General features: G+C 48.6%; 1 protein-coding gene across 5 annotated transcripts in view; it reads right to left on the bottom strand.

Moving 5' to 3' along the window:
- Window positions 1-25,231, bottom strand: part of LOC135370301 (uncharacterized) — a 181,730-nt gene that overhangs the window by 70,069 nt on the left and 86,430 nt on the right. For all 5 annotated transcript variants that reach the window (XM_064604016.1, XM_064604015.1, XM_064604020.1 and 2 more), the window contains one exon: window positions 15,529-15,641. The gene's annotated coding sequence lies outside the window, so the exon portion shown is untranslated. The remainder of the gene's footprint in view (window positions 1-15,528; window positions 15,642-25,231) is intronic.

Genomic DNA, 25,231 nt, shown 5'->3' with positions numbered 1-25,231 from the left:
AACGATGAATGTCGGCATGGAACATCGATGCAACACTTCAACGTTCCGGTAACATTGATGCAACATATTTGCAACATCTTCTGCTGTCTGGGCTGATCCTGTTGCTGGTCGGTCTGGCGTATTGACGTCGATGACGTGTGGCGGAAGGAATCACCAGTAGGGACAGTAAATCGAAGATGCGCTGACCTTCACATCGAAGGCAGTGGTAAAGTGTGGCTTTTCGTCGCGCGGCTGGTTCCTTTGTCCAGCCCAGAAGCAATCAAGTAATTCTGGAACGTTCTGTCCACAGGCTGCCATGCTATAGCGGGCTTGCCTGCATGCTGAGGGCAGTAAGATGGCGGCGGCAAAGAAGACGTGACCGGCAAAGGAAGTAACAAGAAGTGGTAGCAGCAAAAATTTTCCAGTCGTCGCCAAAAATGATGTGGTACCTTACACAATATTGTAGAGCACTAATGCAGCAATGAGGTGACATTTAACGTGGATCGATATCGTGCCTCGTCTGTCAAGCTGTCCACCAGGAGTCACCATGCAAAATATTTTCGCTGTGCGGCGAGTTAAGGCCGGCCCGCATGGTGCGTGTTCCTGTGAACGTCGCGGTGCATCAAACTCTGCCTGGCCACGCCCCGTGAAAAAATACGCCTCTCAGGCCTCATGGGGCGCAAATCCCGCTGCTGCGTGCATAGCGGGTTTGGCGTATTTGCTTTATGAAGTGTTGGCAACATTCTCCTCTCCTTCCTGTTCCGGCCTGCAATGGTTGTTTTTGTGCGCGTTCCTCTGTCATTGATTTGCATTTGGTAAAACGGACCGTCACGCGAGCGAAAGTTGTTGTACTTGGAGATGTTGCTCTTGCAGCTTTTTTCATAAGAGTTGTCATTGCTAAAGAGGAAGTAGGACGCTGGACAGGAACCAGAAGTGACTTGCTGCGCCGTGATTGGTTGCTATGGACGCCCGTGAACTGGGTGCTGGACAGAATGACGCGCATACCATACTATTCGGGAAACTCACCTTCCCCACGCCAGGCCTGGCACATTGACGGACGTCCTCTTCCCCGAATGTTCTTATGCAGAACGACTTACGAAGATTCGTAACCTCGTGCGTTTTCTTCAAGAAGCTGGCCTCGCGGAAAGACCACTCTACAGTGCACCTCTCATCTACGGTGCACCTCCGTCCCATCAGTATTGTTCATCTTGCCTGTGCCTCACTTTGAAATCGTCAACTCTCTTCTCCCCATTTTTTTCCTTCTTTTTTTTTTTGGCTGTAGTCGTGACGATGCCCACTTGAGTGCGGCCAACAACGGCAAGCTACATCGACAGTTCAACGCGCTGCTTATACATGCTCGAGCTGTGCCGCTGTACGTCACTGGTCACGTGAGGTGGGTAGCGTACGTCACGACGTCCTCTCGTTCTGCGATGTGCTCTTTTCACAAGGAAAATGATTTTTTTCACAGGTGTGCGGAACAGAGCCCTCGCTCGGTAGGTCACCTACGCTCATCGCTCTTTCGCAGGAACTCATTTTATTGTTTGGAGAACACTCTGCACCGAAAAATGAAAAAAAGAAAAAAAAAGGAAAAAAAAACAGAGTCATCTCAATGCCTCTTTAAGGAATCATCGAGCCTCATTCCTTCATTCCCAGACTCCTCACGTGCCATGATGCACATACTAAAGACACTAAAGACATTACTTCAAATTACAAGGGTCCTTCAAAGTTGAGTGAGGCTTCTCAAGGCTTTTTTTTAACTACAATGGGAAATTCGGAAAGAATAAAAACTGCGTCACTCTTTCAAAGTATTCAACGTGCGCATATAGATGCCGCTGTCATCGCTGTGGCAACTTTATAATGCATTTGGCGTAGAAAGGAGTGGGCTGGCGTCGTAGCCACTGCAGGACATCTTTCTGGAGGGCTTCATATGTGTGGTACTGGTACGTCTTTCCTCCAAGGTGCTATTTGATAGGCCCAAACAAATGGTAATTGGTTGGGGTTGAATCTGGTCTGACAGCGGAGTGGGGCAAGACCTTCCAGCTCATTTCGGCCTGGCTTTATTATGAAGAACAATGACCCGTCCGGACAACGTCCCAGGCCTTTTCCTGCGGTTTGCGTTTCGTACGGCACCTTTTATCAACGTGCATTGATCATGAGCCTTCACGACCCATTGTACTGAAACGTTCATATGGATGACACCCGCCTGCATAGCCCACAAGACAGTTCCACCGACTTCCCTGCAGACGGCTATATGCATCTTATTTTTCTTTGGCGGCGAGGAAGCCCTATGTTGCAATTCCATGCTGCTTCTTTTTGTCTCTGAGGTGAAATTGTCGAGGCTCCGATCTCCTGCTTCGGTGCCAATCCGTCCTTCCCGTGCCTCCATCCAGCCGTCTCCTGCCCTCCAGCAGCCCCACCTATTGCGTCTTCCCCTACGCCCCGGAAGACTCTCGCCTGGGCTGACAGCTCCTCGTTGTCTCTAGCGGGGGGGGGGGGGGCTGTAGTGGCCGGAAGTGAGGACGACGACGACCGGCCACAGCGTGCCTGCTGTTCGCTCGATGGCGCGAGGCTTCGCTGAGTTTTGAAAAAGGATCCCGTGCTTCCCACTTCGTTCAGTTAAACGCCCCGAAGCGTTGCAATAAACGTCTTGGCCACAGCTCTGGCTAGTCCGCTTCACTGGTGACCCGGACGTGGTACGGACTGGTGACTCGGCTGAACTGCTTCTGAGGTCAGGCTTGAGGGCGCTTCGAATGCCAAGAAGGACGAGGGGGAGGTTGTTGACCCAGTGGGCGCGGTCGTCACAGGCAGTGAGAGCAGCCTACAGGTGACGGTGGAACCTCTCGACCTGCCCGTTGGATGCGGGGCGGTACGAGGAGGTCCGGAGCCGAGAAATGCCAAGGAGCGCCGTGAAGGAAGCGAACGGCAGGCACGCTGTGGCCGGTCGTCGTCGTCCTCACTTCCGGCCACTACAGACTGATGCATCCAGGTTTCATCACGCTTCATAATTGATTGCAAAAATTTGTCCCCCTCCGATTAAAATCCCGTTCAGCAGCTGCCCAGGGACTGCTACGCGCGCTCCCTCCTGGTCACAAGTGAAGTGTTAGGGAACCCGTCTTGTATAGACTTTGCGGAACAGTAAGTGCTCGTGAATGAATGTCATCAGAGTGCAGACACTAATGGCGCGTTCCATTGGCAGAGCTGGGTAAAGGTTTTGCACCGGGAAGGGGCAAAAATGGTTTCATCGGCAGAATCGGCCATGCCTTGAATGTTGAGTGCCTGGGGCAAAAAATTTGCTCCAAGGAGCAATAGTTTTTGACCCAGCGGTTTCCTTGGGACGAAGACAGCGGAACACGACAGAGATTGGGAGGCATGCGCGCGATAAGTGAGGCCGTGATGTTCGAGCTTTCCTTCTTTCCCTTTTTACTCGTGTGTCGTACTATGGTCGTACGTCTCTTGAACAGTGGAAACGTGACACGTCCGGCTGTTTGCATTTAGTTTGTGCGATTGCTTAGCATTTTGCAGAACCTCACGTGGCCAAAGCCAACCCGGGAAAGGACGTGGGCCACGCGATGTGCGCGGAGCTCGCATAGCACCTTGAATCATGGGCGTACCGAGAGGGGTGCAAGAGATCCAAGGTGCCCTGTGAAAATAATGCGCTCTTAATCAAAGGTATGATTAGTCTCAGATGTCATGGTGGGAACCTCTCAACACCCGCACATTTCGCAACTTCCACCTTCAGAAAAAGAGGTGGAAGGGGAAGGGGGGTTGCATAAGCGGACGTGGCTTGCCCTTCGCCCCCACCCCCTCATTGGAAAAAATCCTGGGAACGCCCATGCCTTGAATGCTAGCATTCAAGGCATGGGCGTTCCCAGGATTTTTGTAAACAAATGACGTCATAGTGTTCGACAGCGCCACCAATTTGGTAGAGTTGAACTACGCTCGAACCTAGAGGGCGAACAAGGTCGCGCCCGAAAGCCACGGTCTTGAGGGGATTACGATGGTACCTGAAAGAGACGCGATCTTCGGCCCTAATTTTCTTTCAATAGGAGGCAGCGAACAAGAGTCCATTTGTGGAACCGAGCCCTCCCCTTCGGATTTGTTTCGGTTTCAGTCTGTCTACCAACGTCATGATGACGTGTCTTTGGTAGACGTCAATGGGAAGAGAATCTCCTCCGTCTCTGGTGGAGAACAACCTGTTTTGCATGGAGGTGACTCAACGTGCACGGTGAGCTCCTCCAGGCCCCCTCCCAGAATGCTACGCTCCTCTTCTACGTAAATACCCGGTGACGACCAGGACAGCGTCATTCTGATGATGGGACCCGAATGGGACCCGAAACGTTAACTGTATTTTGTTATGTTTGTTGAAAGCCGGTGCGGTTCAAACTAGTAAAGACGGTGAGCTCTTGGAAAGATAAGCCACGTGACAAGATCGGCCCAATCGCAGACGCCGAACGGCGGCTCCGGCGCGGAAAAGGATTGCGGTACTCTGTACCCCTATTTAGTGACTCTGTATATAGCACGAGCCGACGTATAGATTCCCTCGCACAGCCACCGACTCTCCCCCCGCACCTACGTGCCCAGATGCAAAGAATGCGCAGTTATATACTCGTGAAGGTATTTCATTAATGACACCTGTAATGCCAATTATTCTTCTTTCCCTACTTCTTCGACTTCTTGCCCGCCGCAAATAACCGGACACCACGAGCCGACGTATTCACTTTCTGCACACCTGCTCGATGACATATGTAAAGAGTACACAGATGTACAGCTCGCGTCAACGTTAACTTGAACACCGCTCCAGCCTTCGAGGCAGGAAGACAGCCACCCTGGCAGCGCCTATAGCAGAAAACAAGGCTTTTCATAACGAGGATCGCCCCCCATCTAACTGTAAATAGATGACAAAAACATCTTACGCCGTTATTTCTACTAAGCACCACCAGGGGGCCTGAATGGCGTTCAAATTAACTCCGAAGCGAGCTGTACATAAACTTTTTCCTGTAAGATGCCACTAGCGCCGAAGCGCGCGAGAGATAAAATCTCCCGAGCTCAGACGAGCTGCCGTTCTCCGGCGGACCAGTTGCGTACCTTGCCTTGTCTCTTCCCAACAACCGCGCTGGATGCTCGTCTGGAACGAACCCAACTGCGAGAGCGCCGCGCTCGACACCACCAAGAATATATCTAGGGGAGATCCCGGTATGGTGGAAGTCAAGTATACTCCCAGGACCTCCCGGTGTTTAGGACTCCCGTCATCGTGCTCGGCAATAACGACGTCTTCCCGCACGTCGAAGGCTTCGACCACCGCATGTACAGGTGCAGGTGGAAGGCCTCTCCGCAGCTGTGAGGGTAGGACAAAATGATCTACCCGTTCGTCCACCTCTTCCACACTTTTGTACGCGACCACGAATATGCAGGAACGCGCGCCATTTACGGCTAAGTACTTGCCCATTTCATTCCCGTTAGAAAAATAAACATCACCACAGTCATGACGAGAATTGGTTTAGGTTAGGTTGGGTTAAGTAGGGGCGTTGTTAATTTGGGGGGTGTTGGACTGGTGATGTTGCAAAAATCCCTACGATATTTCAGCAAGCACTCAGCGGCAGGTATATTATCCAGCACGCTCTCGATAGGTGTACCAAAATGTGTTAACATGTTGAAAGAAGTCAGAGCGAGCAATGTGAAATCCGAAAGACGTACGCCGTTAAAATTTCAAGCAATTCGTATCTATCCGAAACATTCCGCGGGTTCCAGTAATCGAGAACTGAGCAAGAACAGCCATGCCTTGATAACTGGTTGGATCGTTTCCTTTGGTGTCGAGAATACGTCACATCGCGGGTGGAACGGCACCGCAAAGAAGGGTACCCCTGTTATAACCGTGCAGCTGTCTTTCGGGAAGCATCCGTGTAATGTGGTCAACTCCAACCTTGCCTAGAGGTAATTCGCCATTGGAGTCACCGAATAAGGCACCTTTGTTTTGAGGACCTTTTGAGGCCATTTCAGCCATTTCGCAGGTCTGCTTGGAAACTGTCCAGCGACTATAGTTTTTCTTTTCCTGTGAATCGTGCTAACGTGCACAACGAAATACACATGACATAAAACTTGTCTTCATGGAAGTGCAGCTTGCTGTGTCAGCACTGACTGCATGCTCTGACGCATGCGAAAAGCTGCCTAACTGTTATGCAGAGAAATACGAGGAATGCGAAGTATTCACGTCGCCAGGTGGTGGTGGAAGAGATGTCGTTGTCTGCAAGTTCCGCGGCTTGACAGTGACCGTTTTGGGGAGGTAGGGTCTGATTGTTTCTGTGAGTATGTCGTTTCACAGCTGTATCTTTTTCTCGGAAGTTGCGAGGTGTTTGCGAAGAAAAGGGACACTTTCATTCTAAATTGTACGCGAACAAATTTAAAAGACATCGAAGTGATAACGAATATGCAGAGAAGATTGCTCCGTCACTTCTTCGTACATAGGTAAATCTGTCTTCTGACTCTAAAGTGATATCTAACACACCAACAAACATTATATTGTAACACCCGATTGTGAAAACTTGTCATGCGTAAACATGCTTGCAGAGTGTTAGAGCCTTTCTCGCAGAGGTCTTTCAAAGCAACAACAATACATATCTAAAACTTCACAAATAGAAAGTTTGTATAACGTGGGTTATGATCATTGTTGAAAACAGAATCACGCACTGAATACTTAAATTGCGCGAAAATTTTCGGTCGAATGTTTGAAGCGGTATTGTGCTTCGTTCATGCCTAAACATCCGAAATGCAAAGTGTTTGAATAATGCTGTGCCATCAAGAATGGGGTAGAGTATTGCCCCTGGCGATGAAACTCCCAATTCATCACCTCACAATAAAGTTGTTGTTGTTGTTGTTGTGTAAGCATTTGACGTTTACTTTTAGGCGTAAAATATCCACAAGCCAACATGGGTTCATAGGTGGTGGAACGAAAGAATCCAACCTATAGTATACAACCGCGTGTTCAACTTAAGAAGGAAAAGAAATCTAGTCCCTCAGCTTTCACAATATTACTGCGCTGCAGATAGTATGGCTAGACACAAAGAGGTCGCACTCCTTCCTCCGTCAGATAATGTTAGCCATTATGCTCAACTCTGCTTCCGTATTGGCTGTTACGACCCCTCGACCAACGCCACCTAGATGCAGAAGCATTGCTTATTGCCTTCTCTCCCTCCTTCGGTACGTCGACCTATAAAGTCAGAATTCGTCTGCTAACGCGACTCGCAGTTATGCGAGACTCGCAAGTGATTGCGGCTAACTTCGCTGATTAATTAATTTGAAATTTGCTAATTAATTTGAAACTGTAGACTAAAAGGGCAACACGCGTTAATCAGTCTTAAGAAAAATATGGGACCATGTTGCGCTTTATTTTGTTTTCTTATTTTAGTCCGGGCGACGTTTACTACTCGCAGACGACAGTTTCTGCCCGTGAAGCTGACGGTGGTTCGTTTTCATGGTTGGTGCTTACGACCGCTGAAAGCACGTTCGTGATTGGTTACGCCCGTTTAAAGCACGATTCTAATTGGCTGGCACTTAGTTCCACGTCATGTCGACGAGTAAGCAGGATTTTGTGTATCTAGGTGGTGTTGCCGCGACTCGAGCCCTCCCTGCCACTCCCCTACACTCTTAAAAATGAACTTCACCGCATAGCACGCTCCTAGCCAACCATCATCTCGAATGATATCGTTATCTGCCCTGATTTGTTGAAAACGAGAGGCGTACGCCTTTTTGTGACACTTATGCTGTTCGTAATTGTCACAGAAAAGGCGTACGCCCCCCCCCCCCCCGTTTTCAACAAATCAGGGCAGATAACGATATCACTCGAGACGATGGTTGGCTAGGAACGTGCTATGCGGTGAAGTTCATTTTTAAGAGTGTAGGGGAGTGGCAGGGAGGGCTCGAGTCGCGGCAACACCACCTAGATACACAAAATCCTGCTTACTCGTCGACATGACGTGGAACTAAGCGCAGGCCAATTAGGATCGTGCTTTAAACGGGCGTAACCAATCACGAACGTGCTTTCAGCGGTCGTAAGCACAACCATAAATACGAACCACCGTCAGCTTCACGGGCAGAAACTGTCGTCTGCGAGTAGTAAACGTCGCCCGGACTAAATAAGAAAACAAAATAAAGCGCAACGTGGTCCCATATTTTTCTTGAGACTGATTAACGCGTGTTGACCTTTTAGTCTACAGTTTCAAATTTGCGAAGTTAGCCGCAATCACTTGCGAGTTTCGCATAACTGCGAATCGCGTTAGCAGACGAAGTTCTTTTTTTTTTTTAATTCCGTGTTAGCGCCGCGAAGCAACTGTGGCTATGAGCGGCGTACAGACGTGGACAGATGGAGAGAGGACAGCAGGAAGGAGTGGGGGACAGGGGGGTTAGTATGCGTCCTGGGCCGACTTCAGGGGGAACTGTGCCGACATTCGTCTGGAAAGTCTTCGGAAAACCCAGGGAAAACCTCAGACAGCACAGCCGGTGACAGGATTCGAACCCGTGTCACCTCCCAGTCTCTGCGTGGAAAGCGATCATCCTAACCACTATGCCACGGGAGCTGGTGAAGTTCATTTTTAAGAGTGGATACTGATGGCGCATGGCACAGTGCGCGGTGGCGCTGGAGTATTTCTCCTGGCGCGCTTTTGTGGCTCCCTATCTGCAACGACGTATTTAGTTGACGGACTAGATTTCTTTTCCTTCTTAAGTTGAGCACGACTATAGTTTCTTTTCTTTTTTTTTAATGATGTTACACCTACTGTGTCTGGGGTGGTCAAGTTGACTGAGTCTACTTTGATTGTACAAAGGCCTTCGACTTAATGTGTCAACTGGAAGTTGATTAAATATATTTGGTTCTTTAATAAAACATCTGTCTACGGAAATGTGACAGCTAGTGCTCATTGTGAGTGCGCACGAGCGGGTCAGCGCCGGGGACAGGTTGCAGATGGCCGTTTGACTCTGTTCTTCTGATATAAAATAATTATATCAAGCTTCGGTTTTATTCCTTATGTATCAACGTAGTGGTTAGTGTCGTGATATAGAATACTGAATGCTTGCCATGGCTTGTTCCAACATGTTGGTACACATATCTGCGTTGATTTTGGGTATTGTTGAATCAGGATAATAAAAAAATATCGAATGTACATCTGTGTATATCTACTTTTTGCATGTATGGGTTGGAAATTGATTAAATAATTAGTTCTTTAATAAAAACATCTGTCTGGGGAAATGTGACAGCCAGCGGTATGCGTGCGGGGGCTCGCAGGTATCCGTCGCGGGGTTTAACTAGATCGCGCGGCTATTATGCGGCTAATTCGCCAAGAAAAATTCGCGATGGAAGCGGCCCTAGCGGCCGGTTCGTCTACTGGGCATGCCCTTATACTATACTCATAGCATTCAAAACCATAGGAGTTCGTTTTCCCGATTATTGAAAACGGCAGGGCGTATGCATTTTCTGTTACCCTTTATTTCTGCCGCAAAAGTTTTACAACAACGCGGTTGCGCACCACGTCCTCAACAAGGTGTGAGATACCCCGAGCACAACAACAACTAGACATATGGGGCACGTTATGTGGTGATGTGCTATTTTTAGAGTCTTCCGTCAACACCATCATACCGCTACGTCAGTTTTTAGAGTGTGTTGCTCATCTAACTCAAGGCCACACCGTACTCTTCGTTGTCTAATGCAAGAAAAAACGGTAGCTGTACTCTTTGACACACTGCCAAACGGGTACTGCGAAAACGCGGTTGCGTTGCAGCAGACGAAGGACGATACTTGTACTGCGACCGTACATGATTTCCGTGCGCGGTGAAACGGCAAGCCCGACCTTAGGTTGCTATGGGCCTAGAGATGCAAAAAATCGCTCGAAAAAACAACTGTTTATTTTTTCGGGTTTTTTTCCCAAAAAATTGGACAAATGGAAACAAACGCGGTTACTGCTGAGTCGAAGCATTGCCAGCCAAGCTACAGCATACAATGAGCTAGAAACTTTAGTAGTTTTCACCCTCTAGGCATAAATGCAGAGCGGAGCATCCCACGAGACTGCTGTCTACTGAACGATAGGTAATTGGAACAACCCGTCCACTCCGACCAGAACTCCGACATTGTGTGAACGCGATGGCGATCGCTTGGAGCAGCCAAACGGAGCTCTAAGTTGGTGGTTGTTGGCGGATTAGAGGCACCTATAAGGCGCTGTTGGCGGGTTGGAACGCATCGAAGGCACGAAAATTAACATTTTTGAATTTAGTCGCCTGTTGTTGTCTTGGCATTCCCGGCTGCACGCCGCGTATGCTCCTCATTTTTCGCCAAAGCGTCTGCATCTCCCGCAGCAATGGCGCTGGCGAAACACCTGCGGGGTCTATACTTGCGGGAATGCTCCGCAGCACGACGCCTACGCTGTAAAACGGTAACCGCGTACGGCGATATTTCGACGGGAAACCGGCCAACTTTCTCACGGGAGACGACAACTCGACGGAGAAACGTCGGGACGAACCGCATGCACAGACTTCCAATGCGGCGGACGGTGGTATCCTAGCGGGCGTTTCGTTAGTCTGTGTTAAATATTGACTTAAAATTAGCTGGTAAATATTTTGCTACATATAGAAAAAATGTAGTGGCAGACAGAAGAAGTTATCGTGGTCAAAGCATGTTCGGCAAGCGCTACAAATGCGCCCTCAGACAGCAGCCGGCGGACGACAGCATACGTCTCAGGTTGGTCATACGGACATCCGAAGTGCCCGCCATGTCGACACGTGAAGAGGCCGCGCGTGGAGCGGTCCCATTGGCTGCCGTCGAACGGCCGCTTCCGCCTTTCGCTGGATATTTCTGTCCCCCGCTTTCTCCCCGTTTAGTCGTGACGCTGCCCGCACTTTGCGTGGCCAACTACGGCAAGGGGTTATCGACACCACCACCACCACCACCACCTGTCCACCGCTGTCATCGGGAGATCGGTGACGTTCCCATTGCTCGCGTCGGCTCAGCGGAAAACCGGCCGTTTTTTCGTCGAAAAATCGTCGTCTGCGGCTTAACTGCGTGGCGTCTTTGCTGCTGACGTTTACATAGGTATGATGTTTACACGTTGACACAGGTAACACGTGCTGCTGTTGTACTCATACAGGTGACCGATCGCAGATGTCACCTGTTCACTTTACTGAGGCGTGGAGCGATAATTTGCCTTGTTTTGAGGGCAATCTGAAAGGCCGCGATGATCTCCGACCGTCGCCAAAAACCTTTTGAGCTCTTTTGGGAAAGTGGCCCTTAGTCTCTCCCTTGTGTTCCCCACCTTGGTTTGAAGGTTAACATCAGTTCCCTTGCGCTCCTTTACGACGCTGACGCACCAGTCGAGCTTTGCAGCAAGCACGACGAGAGGAATTTGAGAGGGTACTCTGCCGTTCACAACATCCACACGTGATAACCACTACACCACGGAAACGGATACCGCCGGATGAAAGCTAAAGTAACACGAGAACCTAAGGTGAAGGGAAGCGTTGGCGTAAATTTTGTCAACACCTTTCACCGTTTGACCGGGCCACAGAGATCTGGAGGACAATTCGAGTTCTGAAGGGTGCGCCCCCACAAAAAGAATCTTCTCACGGCATTGGCTATCGTTGAAGCGGTAACCGCATACAGCGATTTCTCGACGAAAAAAACGGCCAACTTTCTCAACGGCACGACAACTCGACGGAGAAACGGCGGAACGGACCACATGCACAGATTTCTAGCTTTACCTTTTCATCTTTTCAGTTTTCTTTCTCCTTTCATTCATTTCATTTCCTTTGTGGGAGGTGCACAATCCGTCAGGTGACGAACTGAATATCTTCCGTTTTTTTTTTCTTCCTATAATCAAACTCAAACTCAAAATATTTCTACTGCGGCGGACGGTGGCGCCCTTGCGGGCGTTTCATTAGTCCGTGTTAAACACTGACTTCAAATTAACTGACAAATATTTTGCTACACATAGAAACGTTATAGTAGCACACAGAAGAAGCTCATGCGGTCAAAGCATATTCGCAAAGCAAGCGCTACAAAAGCACCCACAGACAGCACGCTTCCTCGTGCTTCCCAGGCTGTCATACAGGCATCCGAAATTCCCGCGACGTCCGCACGTGGAACGGTAGCGCGTGGAGCTGTCCTATTGGCTGCCGTCGAGCGGCCGGTTCCGCTCTTCGCCGGACTTTTCTGTCCATCGCTGTCGTCGAGAAATCGGTGACGTTCCCATTGCTCGCGTCGGCTCACCGGAAGAACGGTGATGGTGGCCGGTTTTCCGTCGAGAATTCGTCGTGTGCGGTTAGCGCTTAAGAGTGTCGACGAAAACACGCTAGGGACGGATTTCTCCTTCGTACTAACCACACCGACGGCTGCCTCGACGACTGCGGTACACGGCAGTTTTGTCCAGAGCTTGACGGCAGAAATTCACCAAGACCTTGCCCCGCCCGCGGGAGGTTATGGACCGCGACTTCACTGTAATCGAGCTAAAGAGAGCGTTGAAACTTGTGAATGTGGGCTCATCCCCGGGACCAGATAAAATCACTTATGACGCACTGCGAAAGCTTGAGGACCAGTCACTCCAATCTCTCCTTCATGTTTATAATACGTCTTGGCAACAGGGATCCCTACCCCTGGAAGGAGGCGTTAGTTGACACGTACCAGGTCATATACCCCCAAATGCCCTGTCCTCTTTCCGCCCTGTGAGTCTGACAGGCTGTGTGGGAAACCTGATGGAGAGAATGGTTTTGCATCGTCTCGACTGGTGGATCGTAAAGCAAGGTGCGTTCCCTCAGGAAATGGCAGGCTTTCGTCGCCAGCGAAGCTCCATGGATCCAGTTCTCGACCTCATTTAGTCCAACATGTTCGTGCACATTGGCGGATCGTTGTATCAGCTTTTCTAAACATCAAGCGCGCATATGATACGGTCCCGCACATTTGTGTGCGGCACGGCTTGCGTTTTTTTTTTTTTTTTTTTTTGGAGTACCTGGTCGACTTTCCGGCTGGCTCCACGATTTCCTTACGGACCGAACTGTCGCTGTCCGCACATCCCACGGCGAAAGCCCTAAGCATCCTAATCATCAAGGCCTACCCCAAGGAAGCATTCTGAGTCCTACACCCTTTAATGTGTTAATGACAGGCCTAAAATCGATAATTCCTTGGAAAGTAGCATTCTCTTTATATGCCGATGACGTTGCCCTTTGGACAATAGGCAAGTCACGACCAGCCATACAACGCCGTTTGCAGCAAACCTTAAATAATGTCAAATCTGTACCTCACGCGGCTTAGGATGGGCCTTTCTCCCGAAAAGTGCGTCGAGCTCCCTTTCACCCGCAAGGCTATGAGGAATTTCCCTCTTTGGGTTGGTGCAAAGAAGCTCGAGCCTATACGTTCCCATCGCTTCCATAGTGTGGTCATAGACTCGGACCTGCCGCACCTGCTCGGTGGCCGGCTCCCTTCACATCTAGAGTCATTAAATAGGGGTAGGGGTACAGAGTATCGCATTCCTTTACCGCGCCGGAGCCGGCGTTCGGTGTCCGCAATTGGGCCGATCGTGTCACGTGGTTTCTCCTTCCAAAAACGCACCGTCCATGTTGAGTCCCCTCCATCCAAAACCGGTTTCCTCGGTTGCGAGTTTGCTCGACTGCGCCCCGTTCTCCGGCGGAGAAGGGGGAGATTGGCATCCCGTTGCTAGGCGACGCAGCAGCGCCGTACCCAAGATGGCGGTCTCGCGCGCCGGCGTGGCTCAGTGTCGCTACTCTGGTCACTATTTGGTGACTCTATTCACAACCGCCTGCGTCGTCATGGAAACGGAAAGGTATGCAATTCCTTTCTCCTCTCTGAAACGTCACTCCAAAAACGGGAGAGGAGGTGTGAACAGTTGAGAGACCCAGCGTGCGAATCGCAGAAACATACCGTTTTGATGTGTATGGTTTAAGCAGACATAAATCAGTATTTACAGCATTATTTTGGGGAAAAATCTTCCCCGGAAACAGCACCGCAAAGGATGCTGCCGCAACGACCGTTTGATAAGCCGCGCGTTCAAAGACACACGGGACGCGTTATCAAGGGGCCCTTCTCCGAAATATGAAGGGCCGGCTCCCGTTTGCCTCCCTCCACCGCTTACACGGATTTGAAGGGAGAACAGGGCACTTTTATCTTAGCCCAAAAGACCGAGAAGTTCAAAAGTTCTTCAAAAGTCCTGTGAGAACCTTATTATCGACAGTCGATAGTAAAATGACTATCTATAGTACTATCAGGCGCGTTTACATGAAGGCGACATAAGTCGACTAGGCGAGATAGTTCGATCTTCCCTCTCCATGTAAACCCGCCTACATCGACCTAAAGGGGACGTCGACGCAGCAGAAATAAGTCGCTACGTTGGGGTAGATCAGACGACTGGAGTCGTCCCGCTTTTGCCATGTAAACCGGGCAAGTCGACTGTGCCGACGGTTTCCGCTACGTCAGTCGACTCTTGCTTTCAGTCGACGTACGCGCCCATGTAAACGCGCCTATCGACACCCGACTATGCTACCCATAGTCGGCTATATAAAACTAGATGGAACTGCCGGGGAGCATATAAAAATAGAAACAGAAAATGCCATCACTCCTACGAGTTTTACAATACAACTCAGAGCAGCTTTCCCTCCGGCGCTGACCTTGAGCTTCACACGCCGCTCGAAATAACCGCAAGTTCACGTGATATACTCTCCGCACTTGATTGACTGGCACTGCAGTCTCATGAATGCGTACGATTTTACGATGCGCATCTTCTTTCGTTGCTTGCAGTGCGTCATTCATGCATTCCATCTAAACGGAAAAGGGCTTGTGTCGATCTTGATTCTGTTTTCGTTGCCAGCGAGATGACGAAGACGGGAACGAAAGCGTCGATAGTGAGAACTAAATCTAGCTAGCTATCGATAGTAAACAAAAACAAAGGAACAGTACTACCGATAGACACCAATCGATAGTTTTTACACTATCTATAGTACTATCAATAGTTTTGCGACATTATCGATAGTTTTGAAAAAAGAAAAAACTATCGATAGTGATGCAAAACTATCGATAGTCGGTTTATCTACAGTTTTGCATCACTATCATACACTCTTAAAAGAAGGTCGTTTTCCTTGCCGCATATATTACTCCCTTCTGGAGAGTACAATTACTCTCAAAAAGGAGCCTCCTCACTCCCTTCAGGGAGTCTGTTCAGGGAATTTGTCAAAGGGTATCCTCCCTTCAGGGAGTGAGGATGCCTTTTAACTCCCTACTCCCCACCGGTAATTGTACACTCCAAAGGGAGTAATATATCTGGCAACGGGAAAATATGTTTAATGCAAATAAAAAAGAAAGACAAGGGCATACACCCAAAGGGTGTACTCCCCAAAAAGGAGTTACTCTACACCTTTGTTTTTTTAAAGGGTGTAAAGTCAACAGGACAAAAATGATAATCCTTTAACTCTTTCCTTCGTCCAAGGTGAGAACATCACAGAATGCCCGTTTATGCTATACCTGTTCGCGAGATCAGTTAGATCGATGCTTTGTGCAGCGCAACTTACCGGACGTCTTCATGGCGCTGATGTGTGCTGGCGCTGAAGTCTCAGGCAGGTAAACCGGCCTCTTCCTTCGTTGTTTCTCACTTGTTACAGGGAGACTAGTAATCGTGTGGCCGCTGGAAGGAAACCCAGAAAAAAAAACACATTAGCACTGCAGCGCCGTTGGGCAACTGCTGCGCCAGTTGTTGCAATGATAACGCAACGCTATTCTCTGGAAGTCTGGAGGGCATGCTATGTACCGCTTTTCGAAAATGTGCTTCAATGCGCGCCATAGTTATTCTTTGCGCTTGTGTTAAAAAAAGGGGGTTTATTTTTATGTTGCGGTTTTTGCACATACTTGAGCTGATGCCTTGCTGTTGTACATGATGTACTCTCTTTTTGTTGATTTTGCTGTATATACTTTTAGTTTTGCCGTTGCATGTTCTGTTGCGGTTTTATAGCACATAGTTGGGTTGCATAATTGATGCCTTATTGCTGTTGTACATAGTGTATTCTCTGTGTGTCTGTTTGTTGTGCGGAATACTCTACTGTCTTGCTGTTGCATGTCGCTTGTGGAGATGTTGGATGTAATGAACTGTATATAGTCTGATTTGTACTGACTTGTGCTCTTCGTAGTTGTGAGGTTTCCCGTAAATAGTTACGTAATGTTTCGGTGTAGTACATCGCCGGCGCAGAGTTATATAACCTTAACTGTACAAATTGTCCGATTCATATTTGTATGTGTTGCCACGTTATATGAAATTTTCCTCAAACAGAAGGGGTTTAGAAAACACACACACAACAAAATTATCCATCAGCCGCCTCTCATTCAGCACTCGATGCTCCCGACATTTTTTTTTTTACTTGTTTCATGTTTTTTGCTAAAATAAAGCCCGGTAAACTATACTGGGTCGACACTTACTGTCCTGGGTAGTGTCTAAATTGCAAGTGACCAGTTATATTTTAGAGTAACTGCTACGCTATTTATTTATTTGTTCTTTTGTTCTTGTTGTTGTCGTTAACTGGTGTTACTATAGAGACGGGACATTTTCATCGTATACGCAAACAAGAAAACACGTGTCGGTCAATGTAGAGTCACTAAATAAGCTACGCTTCAGAGTATCGACACTGAGCCGCCATGTTGTTTCGGATGACCTCCAGCGCCATCCATTTAGCGCTCTTCGAAGTGTTTTCTTCTTTCACTGCTGAACTTCATCTTCATCTATTTCTACTGCCAAAATGGAGGTGGGGCTGGAGGTCATCCGAAACAACATGGCGGCTCTTTTGGCCTCAGTGTCGATACTCTGAAGCGTAGCTTATTTAGTGACTCTAGGTCAATGAGGATTTCGGCGGACTTCGGAGGCGCCAAATGTACAAAGAAACAATAAAACGTCGTCGGCGGATTCGAAAGATCCGATTCGCTATTTTGGGCACTGGGAATTCGAACTCCCGAATCTCGAATATCCCTGCATAGAATTCGCGGATGCGATTAGCCCATCCTATTGTTGTTACCATTTAGTGCCCACTTCACGATTTACTTTTCCCTGCAAGTTTCCTGGATGTTTTTGAACGCATTAACCGTAAAAGATAACTAATTAGGTTAGTACAACGAAAAACAACAACAACAAAATCGACCACCATGGTGAATCACAAAAAAAATCTCAGTGTAACACTACAAGACATCAAAAAATTAATTGTGAACTACTTTCGTGATCAATATGACGAAGTGTAGACTGCTTCACGAAAGTCTGGACATTTTTGGATGTTCCATTTCTTTTTTCCTGTAATTAAGTTGCTCAGGAAGTTCTTCAGGATGCAGGGTGGTTTCAGGATGGCATTTGCAATAAACCTCTACCCGACAAACGTCATCATGACGTTGGTAGACAGACCGAAACCAAAACAGATCGGAAGGGGAAAGCTGGGTTCCACGAATGAGCAATTGTTCGCTGAAAGAAAGTAGGACCGAAGGTCGCGTCCTGTTCAGAGACCATCGTAATCCCCTCAAGACCGTGGCTTTCAGGCGCGACCTTGTTCGCCACTAGCTTTGAACGTAGTTCAACTCTACCAAACTCGTGGCGCTGTCGAACATTATGACGTCATTTGTTTACCAACAGGTAGAGGTCTATTGAGTTATCCTACTGGGTTATCGTACTGCGGATCGTGCAACTTCTGGATGACTAATTCACCAAAATTCATTCATTCGTTAACCATTTAATTAGAGAATAAAAACAGGTACAAAAGGTAGAGGTAAAAACAGGTAAAAACGAGATAGCAGCGTTGCAAGGAATCCTCCTTCAAAGCCTTTGCATTTAATGAAAAATCATGACCCCCCCCCCCGCGTCTGTGTTCCTTTCTCTCTCTCTCTCTCTCAATTTCTCCCTCTCTTTGTCAACTACAGTTATTTTAACCTGGTAAACGTCGCGGTACGTAACTGGATTTTTTTTAAAAAATGCAGGACGGTTAGGAATTGTGTAACGCAAATTTCAGCGGTAGCTGTTGTGTGTGGATGTTGACACTTTTATTGCTGATGTATACACAACTACTTTTGAGTAACGAGAACTGTCTCGTGATCGGTGAAGTCCCGTCTCCCGGCAAGTAACGAAACCGAGGGTTTTGTGACAGAGTCACAGCGATTTCCAGAGGCCTGTTCCGCTGTAAAAAAGTGACTTTTGCACGGTCACTACATGTTGATAAGCTGTAACTGTGACAGCTGTTCGTCGCACAACTAACTTCTTCTTTTCAAGTGTTGAGAGGGGTCAGCCAATATTTGTCTTGCTACTCTTCAAAAAAAAGGAAAAAGAAAAGTTCACTCGGGCCCCAAAAAGAAAAATTCACACGCACACACGCACACAACAAAAGAAAAGATCACGGACCCACGGAAATGCAGGTGCGCGGAAACACACATGTCATAGGCCCTGCAGGCTTGAGGACCTGAGGAATTGTAGCAGGTAGCCTGCCGCCTTGCAACATTTGTCGTCTATAGACCACGCACCCAGAATCCTCGCAATGGTAAGTGGCAGGCTGTCCAGTGTGGAAAGACGTGCAGAGCAGGTGGTGACCCTCTACATGAGTCCTGACCGGCGATGATGGAATGTCCCAGCGGGCAGATGGTCGTGGCCTCACACTGTTAAAACAGAACTTCATCACATAGCACGCTCCTAACCAACCATCATTCCGAATGATATCATTCTGTGTCCTTATTTGCTGAAAATGGGAGGAGGCGCCGATCTGGGACACATTATGCATGTCCCAGAAAGGCTCCTCGCACTGTTTTGAACGAATCATGACACAGAATGATATCATTCGGAATGGTGGTTGGCTCAGAGCGTACTATGTGGTGAAGTTCTATTTTAACAGTGCACTCTAGGACGGTGCCGGTAGAACTGGCTGGCAGGCGCAGTGGCGCGCGCTAACAGAGGCACGTCTTCATCGTCGTCCACGGGCCGCCACATCACTCCCCCCCCCTTAGACGCGGAGCGGTTCGTGTGGTTGAAGTCCGCGTCGATACCAAAAAGGAGAATAATGACTACGGCACATATTCGAGGGACGGCTGAGCTTCGCGTCTTTGGTTTGTGGCCCTCACTATGGTGAGGGCGAAGGCTTGCCAGGAGTGTTCCAGGAGCGCGCTGAAGCAAGATGCAGGCAGGTAGGCCGAACGGCTTTCCGGAATGCGATAGAACCGCGTCCGGTTCGTGAGCTCTGGGCTCGTAGTGTTGTCGCCTAGGAGACTGCGGCTATAGAGTCATCGTGAAGCACGGGGAGACCGAGAGTAAAGCTCACTGTGGCCTCTGTGCGTGTCCCCGGTGGAACGTTGGTCCCGGGGACTCTTGACCGCGTCTGGATGGGCTGCCAGTATCCTGTATCGAAGCTTGGTGGGAAGGCGAGGCGGACAGGGTTTTTGGAACAGCTAGCGTAGGAAGTGCGGGTGGTGCGGTCGACAGTGGCGTACCGCGACCGGTACAGGAGCGTGTTGCTCGGGAACGTGCCGCTGGTGAATGCCCGAGGAGGGCCATCGTGAAGCGCGGTGAGGAGGCGTGACGCAGTGAGAGTGACGATGGCGTGTTGAGAGTGGTGCGGTGTGGGAGCACACAGTAAATCATTTTACACCTTTATTTGCTCAAAAAAGGTGTATTCTTATAAAAACGCCTTTTTCTGTTCCGCAAAGGGTGCAAGAAGAGCATTACTAAAGGTGTAATATCGACATACACCACATTTTATCCAAAGTCGATCATGAAGAGTGTAAAGTGGGGTGTTGAAACAGGTGTTTACCGTCTAATACACATTTTTTACACCCCATTTGAATTGGGAATATGGTGTTAAAAATGGTGTTTTATTTCCTGAGAGAAAAATTATGCTGATTTCAAAGCTCCGCTCAGCAAGTAATCACATTATAGACGATAACCTGAGTTAAAAACATAGTATTTGACAGGGAAGGATGTTAGGTATTTAGCGGAAAGCTTGGGCTCTTTGCAAGCGTGCGTGTTAACTGCAAAAACGCATTCCCGTCACCGTTACAAACATTTGCCGCCCCACCACATGTAACGAACGTGCCCCAACAAATTGTATTTCAGTATATGATCCATCTGACACGGTAATATATACTACTGAGGGTGCCCGAGGCCTCTCCAAGCCTCGGCACTCACGTTGGTCCCACAGTGTTGTTACCAAGCCAACAAGGCGTGCCTGCGACGCTTTGCGCTCCGGTTTAGGTTCTACGATGGAACCACGGCTGGAAGTCTGCCGTGTTCAGGGTGGTGCTTGCCATAGAAGCAAGAACGTCGAACTGTATGCCTCGGCCACTGGTCTCGGCATGCTGCCGCAGAAGCTTCTATTACACTAGCTATTTGCGAGGAAGTATTTGCCAGCAAACAATTCGATCATAAAAGGTGTTTTCAATAGAATACTCCCATTTTAAGGGTGTTTTCGTTTTTAAACGCCCATTATAACAGTGTTTTATTAGGAATACACTTAAGTGAAGGGTGTACTAGAAAACACCCATCATTTGAGTGTAAAGGCAACACCAAAAAGGTGTGCGCCATGGGACAAGCCATTTACACCGAAAAAGTAAAAAATGTTACTGTGCAGCGTCGAGATATGTCAGGCCGTTCAATGCTGAGCGTGGAGCGTCACCGCGCTAGCGTGTCCTCGGAGGAACTAGGCACTGTACCTTCAGTGATGGCTTCCGGAGTGATTCGCTGGTCGATGGAAAATTTGGGATGGGGAAGGGCCGACTTACGGCGAACGTGGTGTTCTGCGTTCGGGTCGCCAAATGCTGAGGAGGTGGTGTCCCTCTACATGAGTTCTACAGGCACCGTCCTCGCGTGAGGTCACGATCATCTGCCCGCTGGGACATTCCATCACCGCCGGTCAGGACTCGTGTAGAGGAACACCGTCGTCCTCTATACAGACGCTTTTCGAGGATATTTCTCTCGTCCTCATATTTCGTGCAATGCTGTAGCAGATGGATGTCGTCTTCGCTTTTGTGGCATTGTCTACATGTTCGTCTGACTCTAGAACTGAACACAGCACTCGCACGCGTACATTTCAAGTTTTCCCTCTTCAGCATGCACCAACTTGCATAAATTACTGCCCTGACTCAGCTGCAACGTACTTGACAAGTGCTTTAATGTACAATTACAATGTACTCTCTTTAGTTTATGCACGTTAAAAATGCGGTGCGTCGTATTGTACTTCGAGTACATTTGACGCCAGGTATTTTGTAATTTACGACCACAATAACCGCATAGGAGAGTGCATCTGAGAGCCCAAAACACAAAAGAAGAACTAAAGACAACCGTTTGAAGTTGAACCGTTGAGAAAAGAGAACATGCCAAGACGCAGTGAGATAAACCTAGAACGGAGACACCCGTGCAGCGAGAGCGACGTCTTGCTTGGTTGCGGGCACAAAAACAAAGAGAAGGGTACGAGGGACAGGCCAAGCATGCCGCAGCACAACGGAAGCGAAGAGCAACTAGAGGCAGTTCGAGGTCCTGTCTGGGAGCGGATCTTCAGAATCAAGGACAAATTATGCAAGATCTGTTTAGGTTCCACATTTAGTATGTAATTTGTTGTGGTTCGCCAATGATGTTAGCAATACGTGCTATTTAAGCGGACGTCCCCGCTCAGTGAAGCGTTTCTAGAGCTCAATTACCCGTGCGATTTCTTAGTGCTTCAGCGAACCAGCAGCAATGCTGTCGCGTTACCTCACGCTCACCAAAGGTACAGCCAGTTTCCCTTTTCTCTTTAATACGCAAGTTAACCTCTCCGTATACTGCACCTTTACTAAGTTATTGGTGCTAGTGTTCACCTGGGCAGCCGACACCGATCTGCTTCATTTCTCTGACCAGTAACTGGATGTTTTCACGTGTGACTGTGTCGAGCCTCTCTGACGCAACGGCGTTGCATACTGACGATCTCCGACGAAGAAACACCTGGGATCGGTTGGAACCTATTGCCTAAGACAAGAGTAGGACAGCTGTACGCTGATAGCGGTCCTAAATACCACCAGAGATATTTCTGTTTGCTTGCGTCATCATTAGTCTCGACAGTGATCGACAAAGTACCCAGGAACTGTGCTTAAAATAAAGTGGAAAGTACATGGCGTCAATGACACTTGAAGTACACTACAAATACATTTTAAATATGCTTAAAGTAAAGTACAAAGCACTGCCAATATTGAACAGGAAAAACACGCAATGTATGAGCATGCAAACAATGAGGCTAAGGCAGAGAGTGTGCTGCGAATTTCTTCTTGAGAATGTGTAGCTTACATTGGGCACGTTAAGTTGCTGCTCCGGAGCGAGAGTGTATGGCACTTTCATCGTTAAGCGGTGACGCTCGTACTCGGAGATTCGTGCGTGAGCGCGCTCTTCACGCCCCTGCTTTTGGAGTGTGCACGAAAGAGAGCCTTCAGAGAAAACGTCTTCAGCACCTCAGTCGGTAACATTGCTAAGACTGGATTGGATTGGAACTTCTCGTATCGTGTGGCGTTTTCCCAGAATTCTTCCGATGTACCAAAACTCGCTGTTAGCTTTTGGGTGCTTATTGGGTTTATTCGCTTCGGTTTCCACATGACTGTTCGCACAATCCTAATAATAGACGTCTTGTTCTCGTTGTCCAGAGATACGACACAATCGACGACATTGGCTTCTCAACGTTGTGTAGGTTTCCTCGACTAACTGGATTTGAGACGGAGACGAAAAAGGCCCGGCACAGCGACGGTGAAACCCGTGCCGTGTTCCGCAGCTTTCTCTCGGACGCCGAGACAAACGGTGTGTCGAGAAAAAAAAAAAAAGTAATACACGAAGGTAGAAAAGAAACATGGGTCACAGCGGGTCGTAACGAAATACATTAGGTGATCAGATACGTGTGCAACTCGCAACTGCAGGAGACGTCAGAAAATCTACAGCTCCAGCTGGACTGACGAGGGAGAGTCCCGGGTCGTCGACGGGCTTTGAGATTAGGGTTGTGTTCGACTCTGAATCGCGTGTAGAGGGCATGCACACGTAAAGTCCCGTCCAGCAGAGCGTCGTCTCTCTTTTAGATAAACGAGAAAAACGAACAGAATAACGAAAATTAGAGTTCTTAGACGATATTCATAAGCGACGATGTAAATGCTTGCGTTAGTTGAGCCTCCATTTCATTGACAAAGGAAGAGCAGGCGTTTCTCGCCTTCTGTAAGGTAACATGGTGTTGTGCTGATTAAAGCATCGTTGAAAGTGCGCTTCTTCTTCTTGCTCGTCTTTTGCGTTAATGAGGGAAGCATGATTCCTAGACTCTGACGGAAAGCTGCACAAGAGACAAGACAAACCTGACTGGACGAAACGAGACTCAAACGATGAGAGGATCACCAAACTATGTCAGTTTTTTCAAAGTATTCACCGTGCGCATCGAGACACCGCTGCCATCGATGTGGCAACTCTTTAATGCCTTTGGCGAAGAAAGCAGTGGGCTGCTGTGTAGGACATCATTCTGGGGTGTTTCATCTGTGTGGAACATCATTCTGGGGTGTTTCATCTGTGTGGAACATCTTTCCTTGAAGGTATCACTTAGAGGACCCAAACAAATGGTAATCGGTTGGGGCTAAATCTGGTCCGTAAGGGGGCATGGGGAAAAACCTCCCAGCACATTTCGGTCAGGGTTGGTACCATCAAATTCGCCGTGTGAGGCCGGCCATTCTCATGAAGCAGAATGAGCTTTCCGGCCAACATATCAGGCCTTCTTGCTACCTGCGTCCGCACGGCACCATTCATCAACGTGGAGCCGTGCAGAGCATTAATCGTGACCCCTTGTGCTCCAAGAAGTCCACATGGATGACACCACGCATGTCCCAGAAGGCGGTTCCCATGGACTTGGAGCTTGCCCATGGACCATGTGGACCATGGACTCCCAGTATTTTACTTGTCTTCGACGGCGGGTAAGCCTTATGCCGCCGCTCTATATGCTGCTTCTCTTTGTCTCTGGGGTGGAATGATGCGTTCAAGCTACATCACATGTGGTGACTCGTTGCAAAATTTCGTCCCCCTAGGATTGGAACCGGTACAGCAGCTGCTCAGAGACTGCCATGCGCGTTCCCTTCTTGTCACAAGTGAGGTGTCGGGGAACCCACCTAACACAGAACTTGCGGAACAGTAAGTGCTCGTGAATGATTGTCCCCGCACTAATATTACGCTGGGCTGCAATGTCCCTAACTGGTACTCGCCAGTTCTCGATGATGGCTTGCTCAGTGCCTGCGATGCTCGCTCGCGTGACTGCAGCCGAACGAAGTCACCATAGCTCGTCCCCCGCCAAACTGTCTGCACCATTCGTACACTCTTACCTACACGCACGCACGCACGTAGTATGATAGCATGTGGCGATACCTCTAACAGTCTCATCAAGAATCACATATGTACAGATTTTTTACTGGAAGCCAGTACTGAGGTGCTGGTGTGTGCCTGAGTTCTATAGACTTCTCTATAGTTACAAAGCCCAAGAAGAAATGACACAGAACTTCCGCGGCTGCGTCCCTGGACGTAACTCGAAAACTCGGAAGGTATGGAAGCTAGCATCTGCAATGTTCTTCTTACCTTACGTGATGATAGATTGCGCGGTCGCTGATGGCGGATAACGCAGATCAGGACTATAACCAATGGAAAAGTGTATGACACTCGCCGCTATAGTAGCATTATCTGAAGTGAGAGAGTGATGACGAGTGCCGAGTGTTATGGGTTGCCACATAGCTTCTTCGGACCTGAGAGTATCTTGAGGTGGCTGCGTCACCTAACCCCCGAATTCACAGACGCAACTTTACTTGAAGCCGCATCTTGACTGGTGCTACTCTGCGCCAAGACCTGTCTTCGCTCAAGGCAGTTTGTGTCTCACATGAACGCTGGCTTACACCGTCAAGTTGCAGCCTGCTAGCTTTAACTGCGTCTGGGAGCGAGATTTTCCTATAATTTTCACTTAAAATTTTCTTTGCAGTACGAAAACACAACATTTCTGAGCGTCGGGACTCATAGCATGTGTTACTCCTGTCGTCTGGCACCAACACTCCTGCAGGGGCTCTGTAAACAAATTGATGACGCAACAGCTCATGTAAAGACAAGACAAGATTCTGAATGTTATGTGGCTTCCCGAAGCTGCCGTACTGAGGCGTTACCCAAGTCCGGCACAAGATGGACCCAGCGCTGACTTGAAATTTTCACCACACGTGTCAAATTGAGCTCGCTGTGTAAGAACACTTCAA

The sequence above is a fragment of the Ornithodoros turicata genome, chromosome 10 (assembly GCF_037126465.1).
Source record: "Ornithodoros turicata isolate Travis chromosome 10, ASM3712646v1, whole genome shotgun sequence".
NCBI lineage: Eukaryota > Metazoa > Arthropoda > Arachnida > Ixodida > Argasidae > Ornithodoros > Ornithodoros turicata.
Note: the sequence above shows the minus strand (reverse complement) of the source record. Positions and strands in the feature narration are given on the sequence as shown.